Consider the following 24422-nt stretch of genomic DNA (forward strand, 5'->3'; position numbering starts at 1 on the left):
GGAAGGATAGAATAAGGATATAAATTCTTTAAGTACTTGGGTGAGTCCTTCCCTCATTCTTCCATGTAAATATAATAGTGGCCATCTCATGGAGCATCAATGAGCATTCCTAGATCCAGTGTGATCACTGGAAGTAGGCAGATACTAGGATTACAAGTCCTATTTATTAAGTCCATTTACAAAAATTATACCTGTTCCATATTTGCTGTATATGAATGCAATTATATCCCCAAGCTATGGAAATAAAAGATTCTTCTTATATTTGTGTATTATTATCTTTAGTATTATTTTTAATCAGAAAATTTTCATTATCTATTTAAAATATAAGATATTAACAAATCTATTCCTCATTAAGTATGATCATTATATCCAAAAACTGAAATTATATCTAGGCAAATTTTCTTTCTGAATTGATTATGGAAGAAAAGATTATATGAACAGAAATTTAATTTAATAGAAATTTAATAGAAACATATAGTGCTTTATATATATTCACAAGATGTTTTAACCCTTGGTAATAGTTTCAAAATATTAGTATATTCACTTTATAAATTAACAAACTGAGGCTCAGAGGTTCCTAATGTCACACTACTACATGGAAGAACTGAGTCTCAAAGTCAAGCATTTTTTTTCCCAGTAAACAAATCTGCTTTACAAAGAGTTTTCTGCCCTGTAGTTGATCGAATAAATGAGGACTATTTTTTCTATAACTGAGAATGAACCATCCCCAATTAAATAAATATGTGTGTATAATATATACTATGCACAGATGGTTAGAACTCAGCAAGAAAGAATCAAAAGTGTTCCCAGCAGAAATGCTTATAATTTTTTCATGGAGGTCAAGTTTTTCACCAGTGAGGATGGATGGCTAGTCTGCATAAAGTAGTAAGTATCATGGGTTCTTCCAACTGTGTCCTTCTTAACTGCTCCAAGTAATACATCTCATACAAATATATGAGAAACTCTTTAGTTAAAAACAGATGGTCAAATGTTTTCTCTCTCCTAGAGCACTCAGAATGGGCAAGAATATATTTGAGGTCAGTAAGCTGACAGGTCCTAATAACATGAACAGATACTAAAATATTTCCCAGTTCATCCATAATTAAATTATTTGAATAAGTCTCCACCTTTCTTTTATTAAATCACAGTTTGCTGTCTGAAAAATATTATTATTCTAGCACACTTCAAGCCCATTTCTTCCCCATTCCCACCCTTAAATAAGCTTAGGCAAGACAGACAGCAGTCTCTAACAGCACTGGCCAAACTCACAGTGGAAATGACCAGGGTCAGGGTATGAGAGAGTGAGGTCAGCTCTTGCACAGCAATAACGATTTCTAATCCAAAGTCAAAGGATCCTCTCAGAGAACACTTGCTAGAAAATGTAGGGTAAAGTCAAAAAAGCGCTGAAACTGATCACAGACCTATATTTGAATCTTCCCTTGTCAAATCTAACCTTCTTATATGTACAATGGAGGTAATATCAGCCTTCCCTATCCTATAGGGTGAAATCAAATAAGATCATGCTTCTAAAGTACTTTCTAACTATATAATGGCAAACAAATTTGTTTTATCATCATTATTATAAACAATCATATCAACAAATACTTATTGGAAATCTACACAAGTTCCTCTTCTATAAAATAAAGGAACTCAAAACTACATGGATTTTCATTACCCCTCCCCAATTTAAATCCTATGTTCCTGATTTATGCAAAGTACAGAAGTTAAATATTGAAAGAATTTAAACACATGATCCCCAACCTGAAAGAACCTATTATCTGTTGGAGGAAATAAAACATATGTAATGCATGAGTCCTTTCATCTCAAGAGTCTCACAGATTTGGATTCAAATCATGGGATTTGAATGGTAATTTACTTCTCTTGGATTGATTTCCCCACTCTGTTTAAAAACTAGAAACTTGTGAAACTAATTCAAACTTAGATATTCAATTGCTCATCCTATTAATTGACACATAGGTAAAGAATAGCATTAAAGAAGTAAAGAATCTTATCAGTACAGAAATAAATGATAAACAAGTAAAACCAATATCAACACATTCTTAAATGAGTATCCTATTACCTTCTATATGAGAAATTAATGATTCCAAAAGGTCCAAGCTTTAAGAAGACCAAGTAGAATGAGAGTTTAGGGCTCATCAAATATATCAGTTTGACTGGAGCAGGTAGATTTCTATAAGAAAGGAAGCAAAAATGAGTTTGGAAAAAAATCAGATTGTTGAACTTTGGATGCTAAGCTAAAGAGCTTGGATTAGTTCATAGGCTGTGGGTTCACTGAAAGTTTCTGAACAGGGAGAGACATGACAAGTGCAGTATGATACAAACAGTGCAAAAAAAAATAAAAAGTCAGGAGGCTACTGCAATAGTTCAAGCATGAGATATGGGTTGGATTTATAATTATGGCAATGAAGTGAGAAATAAAAAATCAAGAATATGGAAAACTTATGAAATAAGGATTGATAGCATTTGGTGACTAACGATGTGAAGAGAGTAAAAAAAATTGGCAAGTTAACAGAGTGATTTCATTTGAGGAAAAGATGACAAGTTTAATTTTAGACATGCTATGTTTGTGGAGACAGCAGAACATTCAATTGCAATATTCTGAAAAGCCTTAGAGCAGCTAGATTTTGGAGTCAATAGAGCATTAGCCCTGGAGTCAGGAGGACTTGGGTTCAAATATGACCTCAGACAAGTATTATCTATATAACCATGGGCAAGCCACTTAACTCTTTTTGCCTACACACACACACACACACACACACACAGAGACAGAGAGAGAGAGAGAGAGAGAGAGAGAGAGAGAGAGAGAGAGAGAGAGAGAGAACCCACCTCATTGTTCTTCTTGCCTAGGGCCTAGGTGGGAAACATTTACTTTTATCCTGTCTTAGATAATCTTTCCCTAAATTGAGTAATGGGTAGGAAAGGAACAATCTTTGGATACAGCCTTCCCACTCTCCCAAGTAGAATTTCCCTTCAGAACACATCAATTTTAGCAGACTTTACTAAGACTCAAGAGTACTATCTCATGACTTCACTTGGATCTTGAACCAGATCTTTCTCACATGGGCCAGTTGGGGAAGGAAGGAAATCATTGATTTAGCTAACTCTTAGATAGACCCTTCTTGTAGCCTAACTCTTCAACCATCCTTTCTTTTCTATCTTCCCAATTACTGATGAGTCTGTTACCCCTAGGGCAACAGGCAATTATGATAAATTGTCTTTAAAAGGTTCTAGTCATTCTCTTGGAGCTATTTGTAGACTGGAATATTAACCTAATCTTTCAACCACTTGATGTGAGATGACTAACCATAGGTTATTTTCTCAGAAACACCAAGGTATTTTAGCAGGATGTTGTCACAGGCTAGGGTCCCTGGTGGCAAAGTAATGTCATACTGTGCTTTTTTGAGATAAGACCAAAGCTAAGCAGTGGGTTTCCCTCTTTAAGTGATCTTTCAATTAAGTTACACATTGGTTTTGAGTTATTAAATCTTCCCTATCTTTGGAGATTCTGATGAAGCCTTGGTTATTTCCCAAATACCATTTTGTAGGAAGTAAAGTATGTACATACGTTGTACAAAGTATGTACATTGTTACTTGTGGCTACAAGAAACAATTATGTAACTAATGTATTTGGTATAGTAAATATATAGATACAGCTCATGAGTTGCATGAGGATGGACATGATACTGCTGCCCAACCCACCTTTGAGGAAAATAGGAATTGGTCCATCAAATTCTGCATAACCAGAAATGTTGGTTGAGTCTTTTGTCTCTTTCCCTTAAGAATCCTCATTGTTCTCCTGGAATCCTTACTCAATCCTTATCCATAGCATTATGGGAAAATGAGTTTTTTTCTTAAATATGTTATACTTTCTTCAACTCCCTTCTCCTGTCTCTCATCCCTTGCAAACAGAGTTGGAGCAAAAGAAAAGGAAAAAAATCCTCCTTTCAGAGGCACTTGGAAAAGGAAGGACTAGTCCCATGTCCTCTCAACTCACAAAATGACCATTTGCTCTTTCTGCTCCACTTTCATTTCAAAAATGAAAACAATAGCTAATATTTATATAATGCTTTAAAGTATATAAAATGCTTTACATGTATTATCTCAATTCATTCTCACACCAATCCTTGGATATAGGTGCTATTATTATAATACTTATTTTACAAATGAAGAAATTGAGGCAGAGTTTAATTGACTTGACAAGGATTATGTTTGCTAAGCAGGATTTGAACTCAGGTCTTCTTAACTATAGTCTGGAAATCTATTCACTGCACCAACTCTCTGCATTGCCTTTGTTTTTTTTTTTCATCTACAAAATGCAGGTTCCTCAGAGGTAAACTATGAAAAGTTATTTAAGCAACTCTTAAAAGCAAGATCTCAAGTACAAGACTTGGAAAAAAGGAGGAAGAAATTTGTTGTTGTTCAGTCATCTTTCAGTTGTGTCCAGCTCTCTGTAACCATCATTTGGGTTTTTCTCAACAAACATATTAGAATTATTTGTCATTTCCTTCTCCAATTCATTTTGCAGATGAGGAAACTGAGGTAAACAGAGTCAAGTGACTTGCCCAGGGATATAGAGAGCAAGTGTCTGAGATTGAATTCTAATTCAGATCTTTCTGAGTGCAGACTTGGAGCTCTATCTACTGTGACACTTAACTGTCAAAGTGAAAGAACAACCCTTAGCTTTCCTTTGCCAGTTTAACCATTCACCACAAAACAATGGTTACACAAAACACCATCACAAATAACAATAGCAAGTAAATCCATTTCTCCAAACAATGTAGAATCAAAGTATATATGTAAGAATAAAAGAGTGAGGGGCAGCTAGGTGGCGCAGTAGATAGAGCACTGACCCTGGAGTCAGAAGGACCTGAGTTCAAATCCAGCCTTATACACTTAATAATTACCTAGCTGTATGGCCTTGGGCAAACCACTTACCCCTATTGCCTTGCAAAAAAAAAAAAAAGAATAAAGGAGTCCTTCAATTTGGAGTGAGATTAAGACATCAGTTCAGATCTCATCCAAGGTCCACTTTCAGTAGTTTCTAGACTTACAAAGCCTGGAGGTCAAGGAACATGTTGAACCTAATTCCTATATATGCTTGTGACTCAAAGGGCTCCAATCTGCCATTTAAAATATACGTCTCCCTTCATTGTCTCCCAAGAGCTTTTCTCTTCCTGTGGAGTACCAAAGTCTATCTTGGAAATCTCAGCAACAAACTGAAGTCCCTTACATAAGTACCTGTTGGAAGGTAGATGTAAGCCTCAAATATTTCTCTTACTTAATCTCAATGCTACCAGATTGATTCTCCAGAATCTGTGAAAATTTAAATGTTGAAATCTCAAGACATCATATCATCACTATGAGAAGAAGCAAGTCATTCAAGGCTTTGTAATAGGTGTCTACATTTTTCAACATCAGTTCCTTGTCAGTTTTACACCAAATATGGAAAAGAAGGTTTTGATATCTCACTAAAATATGCTACAGATGAATGGTCCTTTCCTGACCCCCCCCAAAAATAATTATAATTGTCCATTGTGAACCCTCTTTAGTCATGTCACCTGATGACCCTATCCCACAGTCTTAAGACTAGGCCTCTGTTGATAATAGATTACTACTCAAAGAAGAGCATTCCGATCCCACTAAAATCCCCTAACATCATTGTTAATAATGATTATAACACCATTTATACATCATTTTTAGTTTTATAAAGGATTTTATGTATGTTACATAATTTGATCTTCACAATAACTCTATGAGGTAGATATGATTATTACCTCCATTTTTCAAATGAGGAAATTGAGTCTGAGAGGTTAAGTGATTGTCCAGATTCATACTCGTAAATATCTGTAAAAGGATTTAAACTTGGATTTTCCTGAGAGTTCAACATTCTATCTACTAAGTCACCTAGTCTGTTCTTCCTTCTCTATGATGTTCCTCAGCTAAGAAAGTAAGTCTCATTCATAAAAATGGGTTTAGGCAACCGTGTTGTCTATACTCCGGGACAGAAAAGAAGTGACGAAAAAAGGCATTCACTCAAACCCAGCTTGTACCAAGAGACGTGAATGATCAACTAAAGACAATAGAAAAGAACAATCCCTATAACCCAGATATGCTCCTTTCCAAATCACCAAAGACATAAGTCATATAAGAAAAGAGTTTGAACACCCACCTTGTAGTCTCTATGACCAGAATAACCTCCTTCCCCAAGACTTGAATGCAACAAGGGAACCCTCCCTCATTCCCAAATAAACTATCCAGACAGTTTTAACTCTAAAAGAGAATGAAACAAAAGAAACTTCCAATAGAGCAGGAAGCTAAACCAATAGAGAGGAAAACTTTATCCACTGGCAGTCAAATAGCCTGGTGGTAACAGTGATAGAAAAATTGAAGAGAAATGGTGCTATTGTACCTGATAGCTGAGCAGGTGATATAAACAGAGAGAGAGAGAGAGAGAGAGAGAGAGAGAGAGAGAGAGAGAGAGAGAGAGAGAGAGAGAGAATCAGTGTGTGTGAAGTGAAGGATGACTGCCAAGGCAGAACTTCTGTGACTGACAGCATTGTAGGCTGAGGAGGCAGTTTTGCCGAATGAAAGTTGCTGAGGCAAAGCTTTAGAGGGTGACAGATGTGGAGGCAGAGTTTTGCTAAATGATAGCTTCAGAGGCATAGCTCAAGCAGGTGGTAGCTGAGAAGGCAAATAGCTACTAGGTGAGTTATTCAACCAACATAAGGCAATCCTCCCTCCAGTAACCTCAATGTTCTCTGCTCTCCCACAGAGTCATTTTTCTTCACTGCTATGGAAGTCTTGGGGGAGGATTACTTCCCAATTTGTTTATGAGGAGTTAAGGATGATTTCTGTTGTATAGATTTTCCTGTTAACTATGTTTTACTATGTTTAATTAAATGCTTTAAAGCTAGATCTTGACTTGTCTGGTTTATGAAACACAAATTCTATTAGATGATGGTTCAAGCCATATATTTCCTGTGTGCTGAACCCAAGTAACATAAAGACCCCAGGACGGAGAGAGATTTTCCTTATAGAAAAAAATTAAATATTTATTCAAGATGGCAATGAGCAGAGAATGGACTAGGGAATAAGTATATATCATCCCATTCCCCCAGAGAAATGATATTTCTGATCTTTTGGCCCCAGAATGGATCAGTCCTAGTCCCTGAAAATTTTGAATATCTCTGAGAGTGGGAGGTTACCAGGCTGTCCAAGAACTAAGGTGAATCAGTCCAGTTTGCAAACAGAGCAGGTCAAAGCTCCCATGTCAAATAGGATGGCTCCCCTGGGCCATCAACAGTAGCTTTGACCTTTTTCTTGCCACTGGACTGGAGGAGGAGAGAGAGAGAGAGGCTGACTACTTTGTATAGCTCTGCCCCACCACCTCAAATTCATGCTGAAGTCAAAACATCACCCTCATGATATCACTGGTCTTTTTTAGGAACAAAGGATTAGGGGCAGCTAGCCAGCCCTGGAGTCAGGAGTAACTGGGTTCAAATCTGGTCTCAGACACTTAATAATTACCTAGCTGTGTGACCTTAGGCAAACCACTTAACCCCATTTGCCTTACAAAAAAGAAACCCTAAAAAAAAGAACAAAGGACTAATAACAATAAGAACAATTAGTAGTGGGATCTATTATCTCCCCAAAGGAGGCTTAAAAAACATTCAAAACATTCATATATTAATATACGTTCTATATCTCCATCAGCCAGTTGCTCCCCATTTGCCTCTGGCTCTTTTGTTCACTGCTATTCACCATGACTCCTACCACTATTCTCATCTATAGCTTTCTATATCTCCTGGCTTAATTTCAAGTAACCATTATTCAGAAGAGGCAACCAATATGCATCCCTTAAAAAGTTTTTGTCTTTCTTTCTCTCAGATTTCTCTGCTCACTGTCTTTTGCCATAAACTTATGGTTCATCATATTCTAGGAAAGTTGTTTTTTTATACTGATGTCATCTTCACTACAACATCCACGTGCTATCTCCTATCTATCTCTCTTTCATCACTTTCAAAAGAGGTTAGGGAAAATTATCCTTTTAAAACCTCTTGGCAGGGGCAGCTAGGTGGTATAGTGGATAGAGTACCAGCCCTGGAGTCAGGAGTACCTGAGTTCAAATCTGACCTCAGACACTTAATAATTACCTATGTGGCCTTAGGCAAGCCACTTACCCCATTGCCTTGCAAAAACCTAAAAAAAAAAAAAAACCTTTTGGAAAAGGAGGGCTAGTCCTTTTCAAATCAGGAAATGTCCATGGACTCTGCCTGCTATCTTTTGTTTACAAATTTTACCTATAAAATTCAAAGATAAATTATGACAGGGACTTAAGCAACTCTCAAAAGAATATATCAATTACAAGACATGAGGAAAGACCACAATAAAAGGAAGGAAGAAAACTAGGTGTGGTGAACACAATTATAATCCTTCCTACTAGGGAGGCTAACACTGCTGGAGTACTTAATCTATGTAATTCTAAACTTCACTGGGCTAAACTAGTCAGTTGTCTTCACTAAGTCTGGCACCTGTGTGGTAAATCTCTGAGAGTGGAAGGTTACTAGACTGTGCAAGGACTAGTGAAGCTCCCATGTCAGTTAGGATGGCTCTCCTGCACCATCACCAATAGCCTTGACCTTTTCCTTTCACTGAAATTCCATCACCCTGGAGGGGAGAGAGAGAGAGAGGCTGATAATTTTTGACAGCTCTGCCCCCACCACCTCCAATTCCTGTTCAAATCAAGACATCAAGATATCATTGATCTTCTTCAAGAACAAAGGACTAAGGTGCGGCTAGGTGGCGTAGTGGATAAAGCACGGACTCTGGAGTCAGGAGTACCTGGGTTCAAATCTGGTCTCAGACACTTAATAATTACCTAGCTGTGTGGCCTTGGGCAAGCCACTTAACCCTGTTTGCCTTGCAAAAAAAAAAAAAACCCGAAAAAAAAAGAAAAAAGAAAAAAGAACAAAGGACTAATAACAACAAGAAAAATTAGTAGTGGATCTGTTCTCTCCCCAAAGGAGGCTTAAAAAAAATAAGGTTTAAACTCAAGAAGTGTCTGTTTCCTGTCTACATAGAATCAAGGCAGAAACTCATGTTTTTGGGTTTTTCTCTTCTCCACTGGGGATGGATTAAGTCTATTAGGAAGACTAGTAATTAAGACACTAAAATTCTGACCCTCTTACATGGTCTATTTTCTTCCTGGGAAAAATAGATAAACAGAAAAACAGCACATAGGAGAATTGGAGTCTGATGTGGAGACATGGGACAGACTGGGGCAGCTAGGTGACAACATGCTTAGGCCTAGAGTCAGGAAGACTCATCTTCCTAAGTTCAAATTTGACCTTAGATATTTACTAGCTGTGTGAAACAGGACAGGTCACTTAATCCTGTTTGCCTCAGGTTCCTCATCTGTAAAATGAACTAGATAAGGAAATGGTAAGCCATATTAGTATCTTTGCCAAGAAAACCACAAATACTCAGACACAATTGAAACAACTGAACAGTGAAGTTGAATAGATAATGATCCCTTATTCTTTGGTAGTAAACATGGAAATGTTTTTAATCTCTTCACCAATTTCCCATGTCAGGAATCCAATGAGCATTCTGAACAAAAAAAAGCCATTTTAGCTTTGAAATACTTTAAATTAAGGTTTTGGTTTTTGGTGGGGAAGAAGGAAAAAATTCATGTGGCTTTTGACTAGAACAAGATGAATCTTTGGGACTTGGGAGCAGCCTTGTACTTATTATGCTATTGTTATTTTTAATAAGCTCCAAGAATCACAAAAGTTTGTTTTCATTTATTATATTTAAAAATAAACTGAGCCAATTTCAAGAGTAGTTTTTAATCTTGTCAGGTCTCAGAAGCTTAACATTGGACATCAGTTTTGCTGATGTTAAGAAATGCCATTGTTCCTTTGAATTGAAATGTTGCTAATATGCTAATACAACATGATTTGCAGTTGTTAATTATTGAAATTGTATTGTTCATCAAAAATGATGAGGAATTTTTCCTTGAAGTTGTAAGTAATCTAGGAATAGTGAGAGGGAACAATGTATTTGAATTGTCTTTGTATTTTGTTGTTAATCTATTCCTTTCTTTTTTTTTCTTTTTTTCCTAGACTATATATCTCTATCTCACTCAGCCTGGAAATGTAGTAGCCACTTACAAGATTCATTCCACTACTAATTGTTGTTATTGTTGCTATTCATCATCCTTCATTCTTGAAGAAGACCAAAGTGTTTGACTTGTGCTTGAATTAGAGATGAGTGGGGCAGAGCTAGTCAAAACTCGACCTCACTCTCTCCTCCAGTCTTTGAAGTCCATTGACAAAGATCAAGACTCCTGGTGTTGGCCCAGGGGACTATCCTAATTGGCACAGGAGCTTTGACTTGCTCTGTTTTCAAACTGGATTGGCTCACTAATCCTTAGGCAGCCTGGTAGCCTCCAGCTCGCAGAGATTCATCATACAAAGCCAGAATTAGTGAAGACAACTAGCACAACTAGTCCATAGTTTAAAGACCCCTTTTGTCTCAGTCTCAATAGTAGCAAGGATTATAGTTTACCTTATAATTTACTTAGTTTACCCTTTTTTACTGTGCCGTTTCCTCATGTCTTCTATTAAATATATTCTTTTTTTTGAGAATTTCTTAATTGTCACAGTTTTTCACAGAATTTTACAGGTGAAAAATACATCAGCTTTGGAAATAAAATGTAGTGAGAGAATAGATGATCATTCTCTGATAAACAGAGATCCAAGTAGGGGATCAATCAAACTTGTCATTTCCTTGTCAAAAGAAACTCTGGAAAATTCTCCATCAGCAAATTCAGATCAGTACTTATGCCAAAACTTTTCATCTTAGAAAATGTCTTGAGGTACTGAGAAGAAACTTACTCAGGGTGACATTGTTAGTATTTATAAAAAGGTTGAGATTTTATCCTCCTGACTCAAATACTGGCTCTCTTTCTACTATGACACATTAACTTCATGTCTTGATTTAGACAAATAATAAGTCATTTAAAATGAAAAATAAAAAAAACAATTCCAAGATTTCTTAGAGTGTTCCTGTGGATAAATACATTGTGTACATATAGTACAAATATGTTAAAACATACACACAGTCAAAACATTTTATAAAAAGAAAATCATATATAAAAAATTAGAATTTTTTTTACTTGGGAAATATTAGATATAAGTTTTTGAACAAGTAAACAAAGTATGAGAAAATGACTTAAGTTAATGTGCATATTAGATGTCATTTTGTTGCTAATATCTATTATTATAATAAAGGTATTATCCTTTTGGACAGATGAAAATTCCAAGTCAACCAAGGGAAAAAGCTTTTGGATAGATTCTTCAAACTTTTAATCAACAAAATAGTCAAACTGAGCAATACTTCATAACTTTATTAAATTAATGTTTTATAACATTTCTTAAAACTATTACAAAACTTAATTTGTATTTGTTGGTGAGAAAAAACATTTGTGCATTGTCAAAGCTGTAAAGTCTTATCAAAAGTTGTCTTAATACATTTCAATGCATTCTCATTAACATTGAGACCGAATAGAATTTTCTTCAGTTCATAAGGAAGTACCCAAATACTCAACCAGTTATGTAATGAATAAATGCAACAAAGGAGAATGATGAGAAAGCACAATGATAGCAAGGAAAATCAAAGAGAACTTAACCCTAATGACCCACCCAGGGCAATACTAAGAGTCACTAGAACTATGCAATTCTCCTTACTGGAGTTTGGGGAAAGGGGAACTCAGAAAGGGAATTCCTTTAATACTTATCAACTGCAACTGCTCTTCTTCTATAACCATCTCCTTTTTCTCTGCTTGCTTCTACTACCACTGCTTTATTTAAGGGACTACTTTTTTAGTAGGAAAATATCTAGTGTTAAAATCCCTGTGTATTCAAGATTAATATGAACCTCTGTTTAGCATTTTTACACATTTCTTTCTGCCAAGGGGTGGAGGGGAGAAAGGTAAAGGAGGGAGGAAAATGTAAAACTCAAAACTCAAAACCTTGCCAAAAATGACTGTTGCATGTTATTGGAAAAACAAATAAATAATTTTTTTTAAAAAAATCTTTTGGGTACCAGTGAATCATAAATTGGTGGGCAAAAGCAGGCATAACTCTGAGACTAAATTTATCTAATTTAGTAGAATTATTGGATAATAAGGATCCATGTATGTATATGTGAATATGTATTTTTTTTACTCATACAATAAGGTATGCCCTTTGGATTGATTCAGTGACTGTCCAGGCCCTTACTGTGACCAGTGTCAGTTTAAAGTATAAGAATGGAGTTCAAAGACAAGATAAGAATTTGAGTACACCATCTAAAAGTGTTCTTTGCAAAAATGACCAATGAACTGATGAAAATTGAAGATATCACTAAAGAAGGAGAAAAAAGAAGCTAACTCAGGTTAGAAGCTTAGAAGATACCTACTCTACTCTTAGGGAATGGGAGAAGTAAAATAATCAAAGAAGACTAATATGGAAAACCTCATATTGTTTGCATGAATTTAGGTGACTGAAATTTTTATAATCTTGACTTTATTAACAACAGTGTCTGAGTAACTCAGCCCAGATTAAAAAGTGTTTAATCCAGACTGTACAATGTATCAATTGATTTCCACCTCTGAAAAAAAATCAAAATTTACTAACATGTAATAGTTTGAAAGTTATTCTCACACATTGAATAAAATCTAAAGTCCCCATTAAAAGATAAGTATTTTTTAAAAGTTTGCTTTTATTCAGTCATTTCAATCATGTCCAATTCTTTAAGATCTTATTTGAGGTTTTCTTAGCAAAGATATTGGATAATTTGCCATTTCCTTCTCCAGCTCATTTTTCAGCTGAGAAACCTGAGGTAAATAGGGTTAAGGGACAAGTCCAGTGTCACACAGCTAATAAGTGTCTGAGTCTAAATTTGAACTCAGTTCTTCCTGACTGCATTCCTTGCACACCCTTCACTGTATTACCTGGTTGCCCTCTTAAAAAGTTAGAAAAATCCATTTTCATGTAGTATTTATTTCTAATGTGTAATAGAATAAAAACAGTATTTTGATTCATCATGTAATGTGAATGCTTAATCTATATAAGATAAAATGGGCAATCAAAGCAAAATAACAAATTAAACACTAAAGTGAGAGGAAGCAAGTTTCCTAAAATCATGATCACTGACAAGACAAAAGATTCTGAAGGTAAGTGACTGAAATAAGGTGATGACCTTGACCTTATTGACAACAAGCTATGAATGCTTCATGTGGTTGCCTTCAGTGCACTGAGACATCCACCCTTTTAAAAAACTGAACTTCATTTAATAAAGGAGAATTTGGCATCAGGTTTATCTTTATCAAAACCACAGTACTGCTGAGAGAAATAACAAGTCTATATTATTTAAGCAAGGCAACATGCTAAGAAGCACATTTTTGAGTGGTTATATTAGACTATACCTCAGGTGGTGGTTGTGGGGCCCCAGGCCAAAAGCAAAATGAATCTACAGAAGTGTATAAATCAACTCAAAAGATTTTTTTCCTTGGCTTTCATATTGCTATTGTGAAATTGCATTAATACATGCCAATAAGGAAAAATCAGTTATTTGTTGTGGTCTTCCTGGACTTTTTTTTCCCTCAAACTCTAGAGATAGAACTTAATTTGGGGAGAAGCCAGAATCAAGGCCTGGTATCTACAACTGAATGAAATACTCCATCCTGTAATCATTTTTTGGTAACTCAACCAAATGGCATCTAGATAAGACATGTTACTGAACTCTCAAATTACTCTGGGAATGAAAACTGATGCTAAGCAATGGAAGATAAAAGAAAGGGGGCAAGATCCCCTTAATACAGAAAACAAATTGTCATATAGTCCTGAACAAATAATAATAGTAATTTAAAATTACATATTACCTTAAGTTTGAAAATGTCTTCTTCACCACAGACTCAGAGGCAGTTAATACCAGCATGGGGAAGGGGAAGGGGAAGGGAAGGAAGGATCTAGTTCTGATCCTATAATGTCAACAATATGGAAAACTCCCAGTAAGAAAAAACTTCTTCCTCCAGGCAGATTAGCAATTCACAGGTAACTTTTCATCTGAGAAAATTTCTTAGGGCAATGAGAGATTAAGGACTCAGTCCATGGTCATTTTGGTGGCAGAGGAAGGTCTTTTAGGAAAAGGCAGAATTTGACTCTCAGTCTTATTGACTCCAAGATTGGCTCTATATTTATTTATTACACTACATAGCACCTCTATGCAAAAGTAACTCTTGGCTCAAAGGGTCATTTGTGTGTGAGTCTTTCCTCATTAATGGAGACTGATTATCTTACTCCCAAAGGGAGAAATGAATCTGTATTGTCTGATAGATATTTTCCTATGTATATTTTCTCTGACTTCTATTTTGTTACTGACTTGCATATATATGGATTTATTTGCTATTTGTCAAAAGTGGTCAAGAAATAACTGACATCTGAGGAAAGAGAACAACCTCTGGGGCATTCCTTCCCTATTAGGGAACAGAGATCAGGAGTTTAGGTTGAACTTAAAAACTGTTTTCCCCTAGACTAATAATATTCAAGGGAGTAGATATATAAATTTCTATAGCTTGGTATTCTCTAAACCAGCAGAACAGTTGGTCTCTGGACTCATCCTCTTGCTTCCCTCTCAACAGGAATCAAAATCTCTTGGAGAGCAGGAGAAGGAAGGAAACACTAAAGATGTCTACTCTTGCCTTCCTACAAGCCACCTTTAGATAGACTCATGTAGACAAACAATAGAAATAAGCCAAATGCAACCCACAAATCACTCTTTACAGAAGTACTCATTTGAAAACTGATACTCTGGAAAGTTAGTGACTTCCCAAAGTCACACAGCTAGCCAGTGTCAGAGGCAGAATTGAAACTCAGGTTTGATTTTCATCTATCTCTTAATAGTAAGTTTGAGTTACCTAATTAACTTTCATGAGCAGATTCTTTGTTTTATATATGTTTTATATATGTTAGTCCTTGAACAAGGACTGTCCTTGGATCAATGAGAATGATAAGAACTCAGTAACAGCATGTAGAAGATGGAGGATGGAAAGAGAAGCAAGGAAAATAATCTAAGCTTTTCCTAAAGAACAAAATCCATTTTAAAAATGACATTCCCTTGGGGCAGCTAGATGGTGCAGTGGACAGAGCACCTGCCCTGGAATCAGGAGTACCTGAGTTCAAATCCAACCTCAGACACTTAATAATTGCCTAGCTGTGTGGCCTTGGGCAAGCCACTTAACTCCATTGTCTTGCAAAAATAAGAAAAATGACATTCCCTCTGAGGAGCCCTCCTGACTTCCCTGGCTTCTTTCATGTCTCAGCTGAAAATCCATCTTCTTAAGAAACCCTTCATGGGTCGCTTTAAGCACAGTGCCTTTCCTCTGAGATAATATCCATTTTATTTTGTATATATATATCTATATACATATAGATATATAGATATAGATATATATACACAAATGTGCAAGAGAGAGAAATCTTTGAATAAAGTTCTTTGCATTTTGTCTCTTCCATTAGATTATGATCTCCTTGAAGGCAGAGACTACTTTTGTCTTTCTTTGCATCCTCTAATAAATATTTGATGATATGACTATATCTCCTGCTAACACAGTAATAATAAAGTCATACCAATAGGGTTCTAAGAGGATTTAGATTTCATTCCCTTGAAATCTGTAAACCAAATGCTCACTGGTCAATTTACTGACAAACACAAAATTCCAAGCTTACTTTCACTTAAACACTGAAAACTTTCTAGGTTGCAAGTCATCATTTCATCCTAGATTGAAAAATCACCTGTGTGACTCCATTTGCTTTAGACTAACACAATGATTTTAAAAATTTTGATATTTAACCTATACTCCTTGCCATTCAGAAGCCCTGCAAAATGTCTAAGGGAAAATTATAAAATGTGGTGCATTCTGCTTTGTCACATTCATGAAGTTCCCCATTAAGATTGTGAAAATAATAGAAAAGAACATAAAATGCAAATTTATGCTAAAATATTTAACCTTATATACTATATAGTACTCTAAACACTTTCATTTCTCTCTAGTATTTTACTTTAACATTCTCCATGGTGATTGTTCCAATCCTTTTCTACCATTCTTAAATTCTTGATCTGATATTATTCCCCTTTCTATTTCTTTTTTGAAAGATTGCATTTTGATATCAGACAAAATTTATCTTACCAGCCTCTCTTCCCTATAGTGTTTGGTTTTAAAAGTTTTTATTCCCTTCAATCTCAGAAAAAAATATTGCCCTCTTTTTCTCAAAGGTTAATTCCATTTTCATTTGAATCTCATCACCTTCCATGACTTCCAGTATGTTGCTCTATTTCAATTATCATCTTTTATATTAATTTCCTCAGTCTCTCTAGATCCACTCTTTTTTCCCTTCATTGCTTCTAAATGTGAATAGGGATAATCTGTCTTTAAAAAAATGTTGAGACATTGCTACTTTTTTTGATTGATTCATTGTTAAATTTACTGCTTTCTTGACCAAACAAATTCTGACTTCACTTTCTTTCCACCTATTCATTTTTTTTGCGCAACCTTTCTTCCATTTTTTGCCATTATATTTCCAAAGAACCCCCCACAAGACTTCAAAGGATGTTTTTGGTTACCAAGAAGTGGAGAGTGCATTTCCAATGCATTTCTGATATAATCAAAGACCCTGAGAAGCAAGCATTTTTTGCATTTATTTGGATTAATGGATAAAAATGAACATTCTAGTCCCATTTCTAGACCACTGGTGGTCTGAAGGGGCTCAAGCTGAGGTTATGGTCTTGATAGTCATCTAAATAGAGTTGCTGCTCAGATCCAGACAAGGGAATGATTTATTGGACAGAAGACAAAGAAAAGAGCAGAAGCTCTAGGAATAGAAACTTACAGAATGCCTCCCAATAAGGAATGTTGGGAGGAAGAGGAGCTAACAGGGATAGAGGAGGATTGGTTTGAAATGTAACAGAACAGGGCCAGAGAAGAAGCAATTCATAGTACCAGATGTTGCAAAATAAATAAGTCTGAGAAAAGACTTTGGATATGGTAAAGAGGTGGCAAGGAAATAATTGCTGAATAGGAAGTTCTAAATTTCTAGCAGTTTACTAGAAGCAATAGAGAGTTAAAAAAAGTATTCCCTCAGAGACTTTTCAATGTAATTATGAAATCAGGACAAATAAACAAAGAACAATTAAAGTACAAAATCATTTCCAATTGGGGTATAATATAAACTCAGTTAATGGTATTAGAATAGTTTAGAATAGAAGTATCAAACCCCTGGACCACATGCAGCCCACAATTCCCTAGAGAAAAGTCTGATTCAGATTAAAATGTATTTGGGAGAGGGGTATCCAGAGGAGATTGGAGAAAGTGGGTCAGAAATTTCCAGACTCTCCAGATTTTCTCCTCAGGCAAAAAAAAAAAAAAGAATCAGAAAAATAAATGGATAAAGCAGTTGTCCTAATAAGATAATTTGAGAGAACCTTAGAAACAGGACCTCATGGGGCTAAGATTTGGCTTGAGTGTAGACACCTCCAGGCTAACGCCAGTGTATTAACAACAGATTTTGAGAACAGCTCCACCAGAAAATGGGGCTAGATCTCAAGAAATTTCACTTCACAGTCTCAGGAATTATTATCTCATGTATTTTTATCTCAGAATTTTTCATCTAACAAACAGAAGACAATTGAGTGAGGGAAGATTGAAAAAATACCACACACACACACACACACACACACACACACACACACACACAAAGAGTTTCCAGAAATCAGGCCTGGCAGTGCTGACCAGTGGCTCTGGTCAAGAAGGAACAAGTACAATGAATTTAGTACCTGCAGAGAAGAACATTTTCCCGATAGAATGGTTGAGGGTCGTAATCATGGCATTAGAGAGAAGAAGAGCCCTTAAGGTTGAACTCTTGGACAGAATTAAGAAAATACTAGCAAAGAGGACCTGGGGCATAGAGTAACATGAGGTACAATTTGAGTTTAAAACCTGATTGTAATGATAAAATATAAAAAAAATAAAATAAAGCAAAATAAAAACAAAAATGAGTATGCAAAGAAAAAGAACTGACCCATATTTAAAAGAAGAACTGGGTTCATATTCAGAGGAAAATGAGGCTAAAAAGATCACTTCTGTCCCAAAGAATAACATCAAATAATCATAAACCTAAAAAAAGAGTTCTTGAAAGAACTAAAAAAGAAATTTTAAAAACCAAATAATATTGAGAGAAAATAGGGGGAAAATAAAGACAATCCAAGAAAAGATAAGGCAACAGGGACAGGGGGAAAGAGAGGTTGAGAAAGAAAATAGTAAAAATAGGATGGAAGAAATTCACAAATAGTAATTAAAACTTTGAATGTGAATGGGATGTTTATAGCAACTCTCTTTGTGGTGACAAAGAATGGGAAATCTGAGGAATGACTGTTGGAATGTATGGTTGTGATGGTTTACCATTGTGCTATAAGAAATTATGAGCTCAAAGATCATAGATATGGAAAGGTTTGCATGAATTGGTGAACAGTGAAGGTAGAAAAACCAAGAATACTTTGCATACAATAATAGCAATATTATTTTAAAAATGACTGAGCAAATAGGTCATTTTTATTATTAAAATACATAAATTAAAAATAAAGTAGAAATGAAAAAAAAGATGCTATCTGCATCTAGAGAAAGAACATAAAAATAGAAATATTCAGGGGCAGCTAGGTGGCATGGGCAGCTAGGTGGAATAGTGGATAAAGCACCGTCAGGAGTACCTGGGTTCAAATGCAGTCTCAGACACTTAATAATTACCCAGCTGTGTGGCCTTGGGCAAGCCACTTAACCCCTTTTGCCTTGCAAAAAAATACCTTAAAAAAGAAATATGCAAAGAATAATTTTACATTATATATATACATAAATATGTAGCCTGGAGGGAGAAGAAAAAAAGGAAAAAATAAATTTACATGATATCTTTATTATATACTTAAAAGAAATAGCAAGTAAGAGGATCAAGTAATAGTAATAAAAAAAAGGAAAAAGCATTAACCGCTAAGTTTCATGTGAAATAATCTTTTTTGTTATATCATATTATAGACATGTTTATTTTATTCCATAAATTAACAATAAAATTAATATAATTTTTAAAATGCAATTGGGAAATATATAATGAAGAGAAATAAAAATACAAAAAACATACATAATGTTAATATGTAGTATCTAAGTCAATATGTGACCTTCAGGGATTCTTAAGCATAGTGGTCCTATTTATATATACATATATATGTATATATATATATATGTTCATATATATTTGATAACATTGGTTTAGAAGGTTTTAGTGAGGAAATGAATGATTAAACTGAATTGTGAATAGGAAGAAAAATTAGAAGAAGGCATTCTAGCCATGAAAAACATTCTGTTGAATAGCAATAGTAATACTAGCTAATGTTTGCATAAGATTTAAGATTTATATAGCACTTGATATGTATTCCCATTTGATAACAATAAGCCACCAAATGGGCATTTAGCAACATTCAAGATTGTCCTTTTGGGAATGAGAATTTACTTTGGAGAACAGAGAACTAAGATTGAAGAGTCAAGGTAGAAGGAGCGTAGGGCCCTGGAAGTTACTGGAAGACAGATAGCAGCCATTGGAAAGGAATCATGGATTCTAATGTAGGAAATCTGATGAAAACCATGTTTCAAAAAGACTGATCTGGCAGTGGTGAGGATTCGATTGAAGGGTCAATTTGAAGCCAAGAAAGTTAGTTCAGAGGCTATTGTAATCAAGATCTGAAGTAGTGATTCTTTAAACTACCTTGCTGACAATTGGAAGAAAACACATTAGAAAAGAAAAAGTGACAGGACTTGGCAACCAATTCAATATGAAAGTAGCAAAGAATAAGAGAAAAGACCAAGACACTGGGAAAATGGCCATACTCTTCATAGGAATGAGGAGACAGGAAATCTGCACTCATTCCACTTCTTTGCTTCTTTATCTTCAGTTTGTTCATTTTTATTCCTCATCTTCCAAAATAGATTTCAATTCCACTTTAGCACATGGAAACATTCCCTGTCCTTTCTGCACATTCAATCTTTGATGCTTACAGGACTTTTTTTGGTGAAAGAAGATTTTTTTTTTGCAAGGAAATGGGGTTAAGTGGCTTGCCCAAGGCCTCACAGCTAGGTAATTATTAAGTGTCTGAGACCGGATTTGAACCCAGGTACTCCTAACTCCAGGGCTGGTGCTTTATCCACTGCGCCACCTAGCCACCCGTGAAAGAAGATTATTAAGACTATTTGCATGAAAAAAGCATGCACACAAAATACAGTTGAATGGTTGTTCAATAAATATTTATTGATTAAATTCAAAATTTCTAAAAATAAATTCATTTACCCAAAAGAATCAGTATCCCACTTCTAACTTTAATGACACCATTCTCCCAAGTTTAAAACCTTAAAGTTGTCTTTAATTACTCCTCCATCTTTCTTGACCCAAATCCTATTGACCTCTAAATTCTCTTCTTACATTATGCCTATACTTACATTAATCCCTTTCTCTCTACTTCCATTGCAAACAAATTAAGTCAAGACCCCTAGTCACATACATAAGGGAAAAGGAGAAGGGAAACAAATAAATTTGGAAGTATTAGACCTGAGTTCAAATTTCTTCTCTACCACTTGCTTTTATGTTACCTTGAACAAGTCATTTCTCATCTCAAAAACTCAGTTTTCTCATTGGGAAGCTAATGTCGTTTAGTCATTTCAGTCATATCCAACTCTTCATGACCCCATTTGGGGTTTTCTTAGAAAAGATACTGAAGTGGTTTGCTCCTTCTCCAGATCATTTTACAGATGAAGAAACTGAGACAAATAATATTAAGTGACTTGCCCAGGATCACAAAGTTAGTAAATATCAAAGGTCAGATTTGAACTCCAAAAAGATGAATCTTCCTGACTCCAGGAGCAGCTCTCTAGTAATTGAATCACCTAACTGCCCAGGAAGATAATAGGATTGGACTTAATGATTTCTGAGTTTCCTTTAGCTGTAAATCTTTTATCCTATAATAAACTATAAATGGGTCTCTCCTCCAGTTTCTCCTAGGCACCACTGCCAGATTGATCTTCCTAAAATGCTAGTTTGCACATTATCACAACTCTGCTCTATAAACTTAAGTAGGATGCTTAACAGAAGAGACACAATGCAAATTCTTTAAGGCTGGCATTTGGGGCTTGCTGTCACCTGGCCCTACAAGGGCTTCACTGCTTGATCTCTCCAATTTATCTCCACTATTCCCTTACAGAGAGACTGAGCCCATTCAAAAGGAGACTTTCACACCATCACATGGGAATCTCTAATGTATAAGGATTGAACCATTAGGATTTGAAAGTAGAATGAAGAGCTTTCAAAAAATGGGGGCACCCTGGTTAGAAGGTATGATTTCTACTTATAAATAGTTTGGGCAGTACCAGAAGGTCCAGAATAGTGTGTCTAGGAGGGCCAGTCACAAGAAAATGGTCTCCCGTGGAAGGTGGGCAGTGGGTCTGCCAAAAGACACTAGGATTTGATGCCAGAGAGTAGCAGTTGAAATCTACCTATGTGAGCACTTACTAACCTTTGCTAGTATTTTCTAAATCTCTAAACTAAGAGGGGAGGCTAAATGCTTCCTAAGGCTTTGAGTACTAAAAAGTTCAGTGAAATAAATACTGGTTGTTGTAGGGAGGGAAGGGGCAAGGTGGCAGAGTTGTGGAAGCCAACAAAAAAGGAACAAACAGAACTCAGAAAGTAATGGCTTTGAGACAGTATTTTTCTAGCACACACAAAAAAATACTGTTTAAAATGTAGTAACAAAATCAAATAATTCTCATTTTTCATAAAGTTTATACTTTTAAAAATTCCATAGTATATAAATTTAAACATTCATTTCTCCAATCATAAACACATAGGCATATTTCTTTTAAAAATTATGGAAAAAACTTTCCTTTAATTTCTACTCTTGGTTCACCTATTTTTTTCCACTTTCAGGGGAAAAAAAGATTATGCTGCACCCTTGTGGTGGCTATTGTCACATTTAACAACTCCAATCCACCCTGTCCTGAGAAACAAAGGACTTTGTGTGAGTGCATTAGCACATTAGTGAGTGCTCCCAGAAATAGTTAAAGAGAAACTTGAAAAACACATAAAACTAAGAATGGGGGGAATTTACAGTTGAGGTCTAGCCAGACCCAAATCAGGGAAGAACCTTATATGCTCCAATGTGGTTATGGCTCTGAAGAAATATTTAGAATCATATACCATTGGATACATTTTCAACATAGTTTATGGGAAAAGACAGTGGGGAGGAAGAATGGGGTAGTGAACAGAGAGCCCATCTAGAATTCAGGAAGTCCAATATATGACTCATTCTGACATATACTATGTAACTCTGAACAAATCATTTTTAAACTTCTGATTGGCCTGGTTAACTTTCTAAGACTAGAAATTGTAGAACAGTTGCCTATCCACATTAGGAGGGAGTTCTTCCCCACCACCACCACCAGTGAAATCACAAAACTATGGGGAAAAGTGAAAATTCCTTCTTCTCGTTACTATTTAAGTACTGTATATTCTCATTAGAAAACTATCTGCACAAGGACAGTACTTTCTCTAGTAGGAACTCCTTAGTTACAAAATTATCCAAGGCTACTAATGTGATCTGATCATAAAAAACGTAGTTTACATATGGAACATGTTAAATGATGTCTTTAAGAGCTAATCTAAGACATCTGATTTAATAAATGTTTATTGAATTGAATTGAATTGATTCAATGGAAGATAATAAGAAAAGGCAGCAATAAATAGCAGTGATTCATCATAAGATATCCAAGAGTGGGCCATCTTAAGCTGATCCTTGCTTCATATAGTCTTCTGCATACAGTGTTTGTATAGTTTTCCCTTGGTTTTCTGTGTTCAAGTGCTATATGGTGGGTAGCATGGTAGAGAATGAATTAAGCTTAGAATCGGAGAGAACTAAGTTCAAAACCAACCTCACGTATGTACTACCTGTGCAGTCCTGGATAAATCAATGAATCTTCTTTTTTTCCTCAATCCCAAAAATGGGATAATAATTTCCCCTACCTAGAATAGTTATTGTGAAGATCAAGTGAGATAATAACAGTCAAATATCTATGACAATACCTGCAAAATAGTGAGTGATATATAAATTTTATCTACTTTATCATCATCCTCATTATCATCATAGGATAATATTTGATTATATATATAAAATTATTTTCCAGAAGACTTCAGTCAATTTGAGTCAAATATTAATAAAAAAATTATTTTGCATCCATTATTTTGTAATCAATAATAATTTGTCAAGTGTCCAACCTTTCAGTTCCAAACATTGCATCAAAATAAAAGAATGAAAGATAATTTTAAATTTTATTCATCTTGAAAATTAAAGTACAAAAAATTCTTATACATCATAGCTACAAATATTTCAAAATCAGTGTGGCACGTGCACCACCTAGAGGCAAAACTTTATACTTCTTTGGAGAGGAAAATACTAGGAAAGGTTAGGGAGGAGTAATTATAATAGGATAGTAGATTTAGAGATGGAAAGGACCTTCTTTTATCTTGCTAGGGTAATGTACATGTAGTCATTTAAAGATAAATTCAATTTTATTTTTCTTTCATGTCATAGCACTAGAAATGTAATAGCAATTCATCTCAAATTTATTTAAAACCATTTTCATGAGCACTTTAATGTTAGAATGGATTTAGAAATCATTCAGTGTGACCTTTTCATTTTTGAAATAAGCAATCTCATTGGTAGGCTTTCCACCTAGGGAAAGCATATTAAAATTCAACAACATGGATTTTACTCTAATTCAATGCATCCCTAATACTGTACTGTGGAAACATGGTGTTTGATATAATGTAACTTGGAAGTTCCCTGGGGAAATTTTAGTGCTAATGAAACATACCCTCTAAATATTAAATAAGGAATTATACATGGTTCAAAAATTCTTGTTTTTACCATATTTTTTCAGCATTAAAATAAGCACAAATTACTCTAAATTGATCAAAAACTTCATTGATATCCTTCTTTTTATCTCGAGGGGTCTCCTGTATTTTTCTACTCTTTTAGCACCCAGAATTAGTTTCATAAAATAGCATTAAAATCCAAAGGTATTCTATGGCCAAGTCATTGATGAAACCTAGTCTAGGTTTAACTGACATTTATGCATTTTTTAAGATTTACAAAGCACTTTGCAGGCATCATTTCATTTGATCCTCTTAACAATCTTATAATCTAGCTGCTAACATCATCATGTTCTTTTTTCTTTTCTCTTCTTTTTTTATACTTTCTTCCTTCATTCCTTT

Source organism: Macrotis lagotis, chromosome 5 (assembly GCF_037893015.1).
Source record: "Macrotis lagotis isolate mMagLag1 chromosome 5, bilby.v1.9.chrom.fasta, whole genome shotgun sequence".
Lineage (NCBI taxonomy): Eukaryota > Metazoa > Chordata > Mammalia > Peramelemorphia > Peramelidae > Macrotis > Macrotis lagotis.